The 12,368-nt window shown below is 37.8% G+C and overlaps 1 long non-coding RNA gene across 2 annotated transcripts in view; it reads right to left on the bottom strand.

The window, feature by feature from the left end:
- Positions 1–12,113: 12,113 nt before the first annotated feature.
- Positions 12,114–12,368, bottom strand: part of LOC131367581 (uncharacterized) — a 4,029-nt gene continuing 3,774 nt past the window's right edge. For both annotated transcript variants that reach the window (XR_009206952.1, XR_009206953.1), the window contains exon 3: positions 12,114–12,368. This exon is cut by the window's right edge and continues 1,688 nt beyond it. This is a non-coding gene — a long non-coding RNA (uncharacterized LOC131367581).

The raw sequence follows: 12,368 nt of genomic DNA, 5'->3' as shown, positions 1-12,368 counted from the left end.
CTTTTGAGTAGGAGGTGGGTGGATAGTGCAGCATTTGCGAAAGTATTTCAAATATATTAACACGAAAATGGGCTCGGGCAATGACGGCCAAGCTTCATAAGCTTGCTCTATGAGAAGGAAATAATGGAAGTCTTGAACAGTGAATGATTCCAATTATGTCAATTACTAATAGATTGGATTAGGAATCGGACTTAATATTAACAAAAGGGGGAAAATAAAACAACGGAACTAACAACCACCATGATATATTTACGTATAGGATCTATAAGAAGATTACATTTCAGTTTGATAGTGCTAATTATGGTGTAAAGGACAAAAAGGCAGGTATTTAATCCCTTGTGGTTACACATCATAAATCCACCCGCCCTATTCACTGCAATTAATTTCATTCCCATTTCAAAATTATTCCCCTCTATGATTATTTCATTTTACAGCTCGTATACCGCAGCTGCCTTTTTAACGTCAGCTCGAAAGGAAAAAAGAAAAAAAAAAAAAATGAAACGGTGACATTTGGATCAGGTAAGCTCTTCAGTCGATGTCTATTTAAGGTTATCTCTCAATTTGTTTGTGATACTAAATAAAACACAGATGATGAAACCACAGAGGTAAACCAAGTAGGCTGACCTTGGCCTGCCACTGAAACACAAGCCTCAGAATGATCTGCAGGTCAGCAACCTTGCACTGCCCTTTATTCTCACACCCCTCTTCCTCTCTTTCACTCTGTCTAGCAAAAAAAGGTTTAGATCTCCTCGTGTCTGTCTACACACACGGTTTTTACATGGCTCAGCTATTGGACTCGAATGTGCCGTTTTTTCAGCCGTCATCATTTTCCTTTCTAATACACTATAATTCAGAGGAATATCATCAGAGGTCATATAGGTTGTGTTCCACCTGTACCTCCCACATCCCAGTGTTGATCGATATGCAGCCGAGAACATGAAAGTCTTTCGATGACGGCTTTCATCTCTCAGAGAGATGTCCGCTTCCAGGTGAATGCATAAGGACAGAGGGTCTGAGGTGACACAGTGGTTATGTTTTAATAAGGCATGGCCATGAGATAATATATTGAAGCCAATAGTTAGTATATTGAGGCTAATACAGTATATTGAGGCCCAAGAAAATATCTAGTATGCTACAAGTAAAAAATATATTAGATATATGTAATATATTGCAGTCATAAAGTAATGTATTGTGCCCACAAGATAATGTATTAATGCTATATGTAATAAATTGAAGCCAATGCAAGACAATACCCGTGGGCTATGAAATAATTTAATGAAGTCACAAGATAATACATGAGGGCTTTGAGATAATAACTATTATCTCATATAATAAATATTGAGGCCACAAATAATATATTGAGGTGATGAGATAATATCTTGTGGTCACAAATAATTGAGGCCACAAGACAGTTATATTAAAATTACAAGATAATGCAGCCGTGAGATAATATCTTGTGGCCACGAGATACTAAAAAAAATTAAGGCAGTTAGGCAAGATTAATATATCGCAGTCACAGGATAATGTATTGTGCCCATAAGATAATGTATTAATGCTATAAGAAATATATTGAAGCCACTCGACAATACATTAGAACTATGATATAATATAATGAAGTCACAAGATATTACATAAGGACTGTGAGATAACAAATATTATGTAAAATAATATATATTGAGGCTACAAACAATATATTGAGGTGATGAGATACTATCTTGTGGTCGCAAATAATAAATCAAAGCCACATGACAATTATATTAAAATCACAAGATATTGTAGCCATGAGATGATTTCTTGTGGCCACGAGATACTAAAAAAATTGAGGCCACAAGACAATTAGGAAAGGTTAATATATTGCAGACAAGAAATAAGGTATTGTACCAACAAGGTAATATATTGAGGCTATGAGATAATATAATGAAGCCAAAGGATAATACATTTGGGTTATGAGATAATATCTTGTGGCCAGAAGATAAGACGTCTTCGGTCTTTGAGATAATATACTGAGGCCACAAATAATTTATTGAGGCAATGAGATTAAAGACACAAGATAATTCAGCCATGAGATAATATCTTGTGGCCACAAAATAATAGGCAATTAGGCAAGGTTAGTATATCGCAGCCAAGGGATATTGTATTGCCCCAACAAAGTAATATATTGAGGCTATGAGATAATATAATGAAGCCAAAAGATAATACATTAGGACTATGCGATAACATCTGGTGGCCACAAGATAAGACATTAGGTCTTTGAGATAATATATCAAGGTCACAAATGATATGTTGAGGTGGTGATGAGATAATATCTTGTGTTAACCAATAATACATTGAAGCCACAAGACAGTTATATTTAAGTAATAAGATAATGCATACATGAGAACATTTTGTAGCCAAAAGATAATGCATTACGGCTATGACATAATATCTTATACCCACAAGATAATAAACTGAGGCCATCAGATAATATAACAAGGCCTTAATTAATATATTGATGCTATGAAAAATACATTGAAGCCACAACGTAATACATTACATATTATGAGAAATACACTGAAGCCAAAAGCCGAGATATTAAAGTCACAAAATACATTAGGGTTATGAGATAATATCTTCTGGCCACAAGATAAGACATTAGGTCTTTGAGACAATATATTTAGGCCACAAATGATATATTGAGGCGATCAGATAATAAATAATAAATTGAGACGATAAAAGTTACAAGATAATGTAGCCTTGAGATAATATCTTGTCTTCACAAGATAATACATTAGGTCTATGAGATATTAATATTCCACCCATGGTATAATGTAATGTACCAACATGATAATATATTGAGTCCATTAGATAAAATAATATAACAAAGCCATTAGGGCTATGAGATAATATCTTGTAGCCACAAGATAACAAATCAAGGCCATCAGATAATATAACAAGGCCGCAATTAATGTACTGAGGCTATGAGTAATATATTGAAGCCACAAAGTAATGCATTACATATTATGAGAAATACACTAAAGCCAAAAGTCAAGATATTGAAGTCACAAAATACATTACAGTTATGAGATAATATCTTGTGGCCACAAGATATCAAATAGAGGCCAAAAATTCCCAAGAAATTTAACTCATCAGCTTAATACTTCATTTGCAGCCACAGCTTGTAAAAAATAACCATCATTTCACCTCTGAGGCTCTGAGAGAAAATATAGTTGCTGAAAAATATGACAGCGTCAGCAGCCTGTTTGATGCCCCATTCCTCCTTTTCTCATTCAATGAGTAATTACTGCAAGTCTCAAAGGCAAGCAGAAGAGACGACGAAGACGCCTCATTCATTCTGACAGCCATCTTTGCAATTTAAACCAGCGGTGATCTCTCAACAGACTCGCGTACACACACGCCATGATTTTCAAACTTGTCCTTGTCCAGAGAGCTCCTTATCTGCCACGGCCTTCGTTATTATTCCAGGAAAATAACTTTGTGCTCAAGGTGAGTCCAGCCTTGTAAAGATCTGAGAGTGCATTCCCCAGTCCTCCCTCCCCTTCCCCCCCTTTTTTTGCATTTTGCAAGGTTCAAGCTTTTATTTATTTTTTTATTTATTTTTCTTCAGCGATTACAAAATTCTTCTCCTTTATATATAAAGGAAAGCAGAAGCATGGATTCACAGGCATGTCAAAGCATTGCATCATGCCAGAGGTGAGTACGCTGGCATAACGCACAGCGAGACTTCGAGTCTGGCTCAGACTTGGACGTTAAGCGAAGTTGATGTCGGGGTCCAAGCAGTGGTGCGATCAAAGTCTTCAGTCAAACACCTCCAGACATCTTTATCAAGCAGATACAAAATATCGCAACCACATGGCAAATATGACAAATATGATATAATATTGTGATAAATGAACTACGGTGACATTTTTCTGAGAGAATTTTTTTAAATAACAATTTATTTATTTATTTTTAATTATTTTGTTTATTTGTTTAAACATTTTTTTATTTTAAATATGATTATTATTTTTTATAATTGCTAATTTATTTATTATTGCGATTTATTTTAATAATTACAATTTCTAACAAACTCTTTAAGGTTTGTAATTGAATACTGATCCCATGAGCCATGGCAGCTCCACATCTCACTCCAGGCTGGATATTACGTTGAACACTCGAAATTGATTAGTGACTACACCTGCTTCCTGTTTCACGCTCATGGTCTCTGTGTATTTAAATGGTTAGCTCAGGGCTTTGTGGTGTTTTCGTTCTTTCCTGAGCCATTATGAGCCTTTCTCTCAAGTGTTTTTAAAGTTATTGTTTTTGCTTCCTGTTAAGTTCATTTGCTTTGTTTTTTGTCATTTCCTTTTTTACTATTTTTTTTTTATTTTGTTTGTTGCATTAAAAACATAGCTGGAGCTTTAGCATGTAAATAAAGAAGCTTGTTTTCCTCATGAATTTGTGTCTATGCAAATTTGCTCCAGCTTCATATGATTTTTGGTTTGGAAATGTTTTAACTCATCTGCTAAATTGAATTTTTAAATGGTTAAGCAGCATCAACACACCAAAATATCCCCACAACTATATTTGCAATATACAACCACTGTTTTTTTCCTCTTGACTTTTCATACAATTAGCCCTTCACGTAGAAATCCCTTTTGACCTTCTTCGTTTTAATGTTCACTGATTAAGCGTCAAGTTTTGAGTCGGTTTTCCTCTTAAATATTTTTCTCCCTCGGTTCAGGAACGGGTGTCAAGATTTGAAAAGAGCACTGAACGTTTATTCCGGTACTCTTTGTGGAGAATGTCACTGGTTCAGCCTGCCTGTGTGAGTCCTCGGTTTGGTCCCAGTGCTGCTCTGCATCATGTTGTTAAATGGTTATTGGATGCTAGGTGCAGGCCTAACGCAACACTTTAGTCCTCCACCCCCTCAGCATAAGGCTTGCTAATGCACTCAAAGCTCATGTCTCTCCATCAGTCACAGATGGCATTTACTGGCTCAAACAAGCTACAGAGGATCCAGTGCCAGCAATGATCTGGCGCATTAAAAGACATTTAGCTGACATTGTGACGAAGGTTTTGGAGATGACTATAAATTCTGTATTAGCCATCATCACAGATATGGCTAATTTTTGTTCTGGTATTTGTACAGATTTTTATTTATTTATTTTTTTTAAATCTTACTTTAAAATACTTCTCATCACTGGACAACTGAGGTATATTGATCCATCGATGAGTAAATATGAACTGGTCAAGCTGTTCATCCGTACCGACTCTGTTAGAGACCTCATTTACAGGCAACATGAAGATTGCGAGCATGAGTAAAACAGTATTGATTTAGCAATTGATAGTAGCATGCCTGCTATTGATCAGGATCAAGCACCTGTCATTTGCCGAGCCCTGCGTTTTCCACCGGTTCGCAGGATTGCAATTAAGGCCTGATTAGCATTCAGGGTCTATATGCAATTTGGTAGAGGTTCCTTAAATTAGTCACTGGCTTTTTCAGAGGTCAATGACAATCTCAGACTGAGGGAGAGGAGTTTATTCGGTTGATAACAGGAAGGTCAATTCATGATGCCGTGTACAGAGGTAGTGGACGTCATGTACGATATGCAAATCGACAAATACACTTTAACTTCACTGTATGTTTCATTTGATTTTTTTTGTAGCAAAATTCTGAATGGAATATTTGTTCCCTTATAGCTCATGTAGTGTGCTTGTCATATGAGATTTGGCTAAATAACGTGTGAAGATGCTGGATTATGGCTATACTATAATGTCTAGGATAACGCTAATAGAGTGGAACCTCGGTATATGAATGTCCTCCCTTACGAATTTTCACCTTAAGAATTTAAATTTTTCAAGAAATTTGCATCGGCATACGAAGTATTTTCAGCATACGAGTGAACCTAACCAAACACTGGCTAAGTTGCGCGTACGTTCGGGAGTTGTTCAAAACTTGTTTGCATCAGTGGAAAGCCGAGCGAACCCAACCGAACCAAGTTTTTTCCAGTCACTGAAAGCTGTTTGGAAAGAGTCAACCCACAATACCAACTTTGCGTTTGGCATGCGTTCAAAAGCTAGGTGATTTTACAGGCGTTTTTTTGTTGACAGATTGGTGGTGTGGGCGGTCTGTTCTATTTTTAGCCCAAGCTTGGTGGCACGACTTCCTGTGGGGAGCCTTGACATGGAATGCTTGGCTTGGGTCAGTTCTTTGTAAGCAGCCGTACAGTTTCCATACGCTTCGTATTGGTCATATTGGTCATATTTTTGAGTGGCTGGAACGGATTATCTGCATTTTCATTATTTCTTATGAGAAAATTTGTTGCTCAATACAATTTTTCACCTTAAGAATTCAAATTCATAAGCTGAGGTTCCACTGTACTGTAATTTCTAACGTTTAGTCGTCCCACAGCTAGCAGACAGAGAATTCTAGTGTACACTCCTGGTAATGTCTTTTATCAGATGGTGTATGATGTAGTATACCTTCAGGATGACTGAATATATGCAAAACATGCAAAGTTCTTATCTTTTTCTTGATGGAGAAAAAAAAGACTGTAAAACATTAAATAAAAGTGTAAAGACAACAGATTATAAATAAATATCATTCTCACATCTGATTTTCTTAATGTTTTTAATACAAACTGAGGAATCTGTATTATTGACCTACGGAATGTAGTGATAAGTGCTTTTGGTGTCAATTTTCTGATACATGCTACAACATTAACATTTGTCATTAATGTGGAATTCAGTAGTTTGGTTACTAGTAAATTACTAAGAATTGATAAAAGGTTAAAATTCCCAACAGCTGGGTCGTGTTTGCATGGCCTCCGTGCCTTTAGATTGTCCGTGGAAAATACTTAAAGACTTAATCATTAGCTAGTGTTCATGCTCAGTGTCCATGTTTCCTAGTTGCTTAGCAACCGTGTTATCTTTTGATGACCTAAACAAGAGTATCAGCGGATGACTTGCCTTTGAACACACCATTATTCTGACAACCAAAATATCCACCTTCTTTCAAATTCCGACTTTCTAGAACCTTCTTCTGAAAATCTGTTCATCTGTGTGAATCTGATGTTTATTATTGATTAGCATTGTCACATTGTAGGACATGATCCAGATAAGATTGTGGCTGAATTCTGTAGCAGACTGATTTCATGATTAAGATCTCTTAACGATAGCAAAGGAAATATCTCTGTTCTGCTTAAGCCATCGATTGGTGAGGTTTGAGCTGGCTCCGCATTAAGACAAAAGTTCTCGAGGTAATAAGGAGACTTATTTTATCCCTATTGCTCATTTAGGAGAGCATTTATTTGCTCTCCTATTGGTAGATTTTAAATCAGTGATGTAACAGCTTCATACAGAGTTTCATACAGAAATAGCCAACACTCCCAGAACTCCTGCTGAATCATTGCTTTTAATGACACTCCCAAAGACCACTGATCCAGCTCATGACCGAATAATTCTATTCTTTCTATATTGAACATTTGAGATGAACATTTGGATTAAAAAATCCTCCATCTGAAAGGTATTTCATCATTTAGTTGACTCTTTATTTAGGAAACATCATCAGTATTAGATGATCAGTATCAGCTCTTCCACATGAAGCAGGAAGAACCCTGGCCTCACCTTCTCACCCTCCCCTCCATCAGCTCCATTATCTCTATCACATCCATCATCTTTATCACATCCATCACCTCAATCATCTCCAGCATGTCCAGCATCTCCATCAACTCCATCATCTCCATCACCTCCAATGCATCATCTCCATCACATCCATCATCTTCATCAAGGTCCGTTACCTCTATTGTCTCCAGCATCTCCATAACTTCCATCATGTCCAGCATCTCCATAACCTGCATCATCTCCAGCATCTCCATAACTTCCATCATCTCCAGCATGTCCAGCATCTCCATAACCTCCAGCATGTCCAGCATCTCCATAACTTCCATCATCTCCATAACTTCCATTATCTCTATCATGTCCATTATATCCATCACCTCCATTATCTCCAGCATCTCCATAACCTCCATCATCTCCATGACCTCAATCATTTTCATCACCTCCATTATCTCTATCATGTCCATCACCCCCATCATGTCCATCACCCCCATCATGTCCATCATCTCCATCATCCCCATCACCCCCATCACCCCCATCATCTCCATAACCTCCATCATCTCCATGACCTCAATCATTTTCATCACCTCCATTATCTCTATCATGTCCATTATCTCCATCATCTCCATCCCCTCTATCATGTCCAGCATCTCCAGTTTCTTCTCTAAAATCAATAAAATGATGCAGATATCTTCAGAAAGGACAGGAGCAAAACCTTGAGCAGACCAAGTGTCTTCAGATCATTTCCTGCATCAGATCAACAGCCTCACAGCCAGAACATCATTCATTTCTGATTAAAAACATCCCATAAGTCCATTAAGGGTTAATTAATATCTTGTATGTTCATGTTTTGAGGAATTTTCACTTCGAGCTCAACCTCAGACTACTAATGTGCTTATAGTGTATGCTCTACAACACTAGAAATCTCCATCTGACCATTTGAACCCGAACAGGTCTTATTGAACTCGCTGATCCGCTGAATAAATCTTGTTCACAACCGAAGTGTTTCACTGACTTAAACACTGACCTGCTGAATGAGACAAACGCAAAGCTCACTGACTCACTGACTCGAGGTGCAGAGTTCGGGTTCAGCCCCCGTCTGATTGTAGATATGACTTGCACAATTATTATTCACAGATGTCTGAATGAATGGTCATACTCAGATAAAACATCTAACACTTTATTTTTTAAGTAATGACAAAGATTTGCCGAGTCAAATGCTAAACTCCTGACTCACACACTGACTCATTGAACAAGAATGGCACGTACAGTATCTGTTCTGATTCAAATGAATCACTGATTTAAGCAATCACAAGCTATAAGAGTAAAGCAAAAATTTTCTTTAAAAAATTGTTTTAAAGGGACTGAATCAGGTTTGGCTTAACAAAAAAAAGAAAGAAAGAAAAAGAAAACAACAACAAAAACACACCCTAGGTTTTTTTTATATTATATTTTTTATTTTATATTATTTTATATTATTAATTATTTTTATTTTGTACTTTATAAATGAACATTTTCTAAGCTTACATATATATTGTACAAGTAATCAAATTCAAATTTCAACAATAAGAGATCTTGTAAGACTTCCTATAAGAGAGTTCAACAATAAATAAATTGCAGTACAGTTCCGAGGAAAAAGCCAAGCTGAAAGGACAGAATAAAATTAAATAAAGTAAACCATGAATAAGATCAAAAATTATTCCAAGGAAATAATCTCACGCATTTGTTATGAAAGGTTCAGAAAAACTCAGCTGCATGAAATGAACGAAAGCGCAGGTCAGTGACTGATCTCGAATCCATCACCTTCAGGACAATTGAAAGTGATCAAATCCTTTGCGAATAAATCACGTCAGATAGAGAAACGTAGCGAAGCAGCGGCATCTTTATTGATCTCCCGTGACCTGAGCACTGCTGCACAAGCACTAAACTGTAGCCACAACAGTGGGCCATTACATAATGAAAACCAAGCCTAGCCTCTATCAAATTATTACAAGCAATAAAAAAGATTTGAAAATACAATATATCTGGCCAAAAGGCAAACCCATGTTTATAGATGTTGCAGGTCAGAAAAGCACGGTGTGTACTTTGTATACTTTTAATGAGCTGATCTTTTGGAAGATTTCCTCTCTAATTCAAAATGACAGAACGGCGCTGTGATTAAATCTCTCTTCAGCTACGTATTGCTTATTTCCTTTAAAAAAACAAAAAAACATTGAAAATGCAGATTGATGAACATCTTGTTTCTATAGTAACGACTTGCACATGAACATGTACTCGGGCATTCTACGTGGTTAAATAAAAATGTGTGTAGTCATCGATATGGAGACATTTTCTCTGAGGAGATGTCCTTAGGGTCAAAAGTAAAGCTGGAACTTTTTAAAGGAGTTTCTGCTTTGCTCTGTGGTTTCTCAGTACCATGACAAGCATCTTATTCACATCCAGAGAATAATCAGAGCAATCCTGTCTCATCCACTGGAGTTTCAGCAATCCCTGTGGAAATGTATCACTCACAATATTTTATCGCAAGCTCGGGTTGGCTCTATGTCCCAAAATAAGATTGAACATGATCAGTGTGTTGTGTCACCTTGCAAGCATCCGAGTTATTAAATATTATCAAGTGAGCTTTAAATCTGACCTCCTGCTCCAACAACTTTTGTTGGAGACCAGTAGGCGTTGGGGTCAGAACGCAGGGTCAGACCTGATACAGTGATACCCCTGGAGCAGTGACTGCTGGGGCTTGATCCCCAATCCTCTGAGCAACAACCCAGAACCACCACTGCCCACATTTTGGACTTCTTTCTAGAACTTTCCCTTTCCAGTGAACTGAAACTGTTTGATTTGATTACAGATATGCACCACATGTCCATTTTTTTCTTTGACCTGTTGGAATCCCACAACTGTATGCTGTACGATTAGTTTTCCTTGAAATAGAGCGCCGAAATCTCTTCCAGCATGACAATGCCCCTGTGCACAATGCAAAATAGGCAATTATAGGCAAACTGCCAAGCTATACCCATTGGGCCCCTGTGCAAGGGCCTTAACACTTACTGCTCCAGATGCACTGTATTATGGCTGACCCTGTGCTCTGACTCCAGTGCCAGAGTTGGGCTCCAAGTCCAAAGTTGGGATATGTATATGCAATGCTGGCAATGCTGTATATACAACAAATTAAGTCTAATCTATTCTATAAAATGAGTTATGTTGAGCTCTGACAGAGACTGAACCCCACTGAACACCTTCAGGATGAACTGGAGTCTCCTTGACATCCCAACATCAGTGTCTGATCTCACTCCTGCTCTTGTAGTTGAATGAACACAAATCCACACAGCCACATTCCAGCATCTAGTGGAAAGATGAGAAAAGTGGAGATAATTATTTATTATATATATATATATATACTGTATATTTCAATTCTTCTACATTTGAAATCCCCCTGTTTTTATTTTTGGATCAATCCAAAAAGTAAAGCAGTTCCACTTTGCTTGGTTTGTTTTGTCGGAGATTTTGTGCCATGAGCAACCTCATGCTGAAAAAACTGCTTTGTGATGTGTTTCCTCCTGCCTTTTCTCTCTTGAGATCCCTCATCATTATTGTCATCACCGTCTCACAGCTACAGTCTGCCTCTAGTAGAAGCATCTGCTCTGGAGAATAGCATGAAAAGCTCGTCACATTCTTGTCTACTCTCTTCTGCACTTGCTCACACTCTCCTGAAGACAGCTTTAAAAGCGATGCTCCAAGATTCTCCTTAAGTACAAGCGCGAGCCACTTAAGTCGATCGATCCAAAGAGGTTCTGCTAGATGCTCGTCTACGTTGTTCATTCATTAGGTTGACTTTGGCTTAAAACCAAAATCGTTTGGTATGGCCTAAGTGCATTCTCCTTAATGCCGCCATAAATGGTTCCAAAAAATGCCCTTGGGGCATATAGTACTTGTGAGAGTTGGAAATGGATCTGACTGTACTTGGGAGTTGGCTGCTTGTCCGTCTCTCCAACATCTTTTCAAAATGGTCTAATTCACCACTCGATAAGAGATTTAAGAGGGAACCTAGTTCTAAAGAGCGCTGTGAAAATACTACAAGTCTAAATCCATCCAAGAAGATGTCATGTCCATAATTAATGCCTTCATTATTCTCCTGATTGACCCATGATCTGATTTTACAACATGTCGTATATTAATATTCAGCAACACAAGAGAGGGATTTAGCCACAGCTTCTTAAACATATTTAATTTTGAGGAGTCGTGTTCACGTTTGCTGGAAATCCTCAATGCTCGATATACCCAATTAACACAGGGAAAGATCTGGCCAAGAAGTATTCTGGGAAATCAAATTCCTTTTTCAACAGGCCTCTTGTAGGAAAGCAGGCAATAAGGCCCTTTATCTAATACATGCCAAGGATAATTAGGTTATTGCAGCACTGCCTGTTGTTACTCAATAATGAGGCCAGTCTCTTATGGATTCGTCGGAGGACACAATGACCTTGATGGTAAAAGGATGCAAAAACAATGCACGTCACTGACATTCAAACTCAGGATTGTGGATAAAAAAAATTCCCAGCGCCGGCAGGTGCATCCTGATCACGTAGAGCGTGTTTGTAGCGCAGAAAGCTGATGGAAGCCGAGGACGCGGAGATGAAAAGGAATTTGTGATGAAGTGCGCTGACGAAGATCCTCAAGGAGACGTTGTAGGCTCCGTACCCACACTTCCCCCTCGTCCTCTTTCAGCTCTGTTGTCTCTGCTCGGCCTTCGCTTCGGTTTCGCATTATGACGGACT

This window comes from Hemibagrus wyckioides, linkage group LG17, assembly GCF_019097595.1.
Source record: "Hemibagrus wyckioides isolate EC202008001 linkage group LG17, SWU_Hwy_1.0, whole genome shotgun sequence".
NCBI lineage: Eukaryota > Metazoa > Chordata > Actinopteri > Siluriformes > Bagridae > Hemibagrus > Hemibagrus wyckioides.
This window is presented reverse-complemented; position numbering and strand designations above follow the sequence as displayed.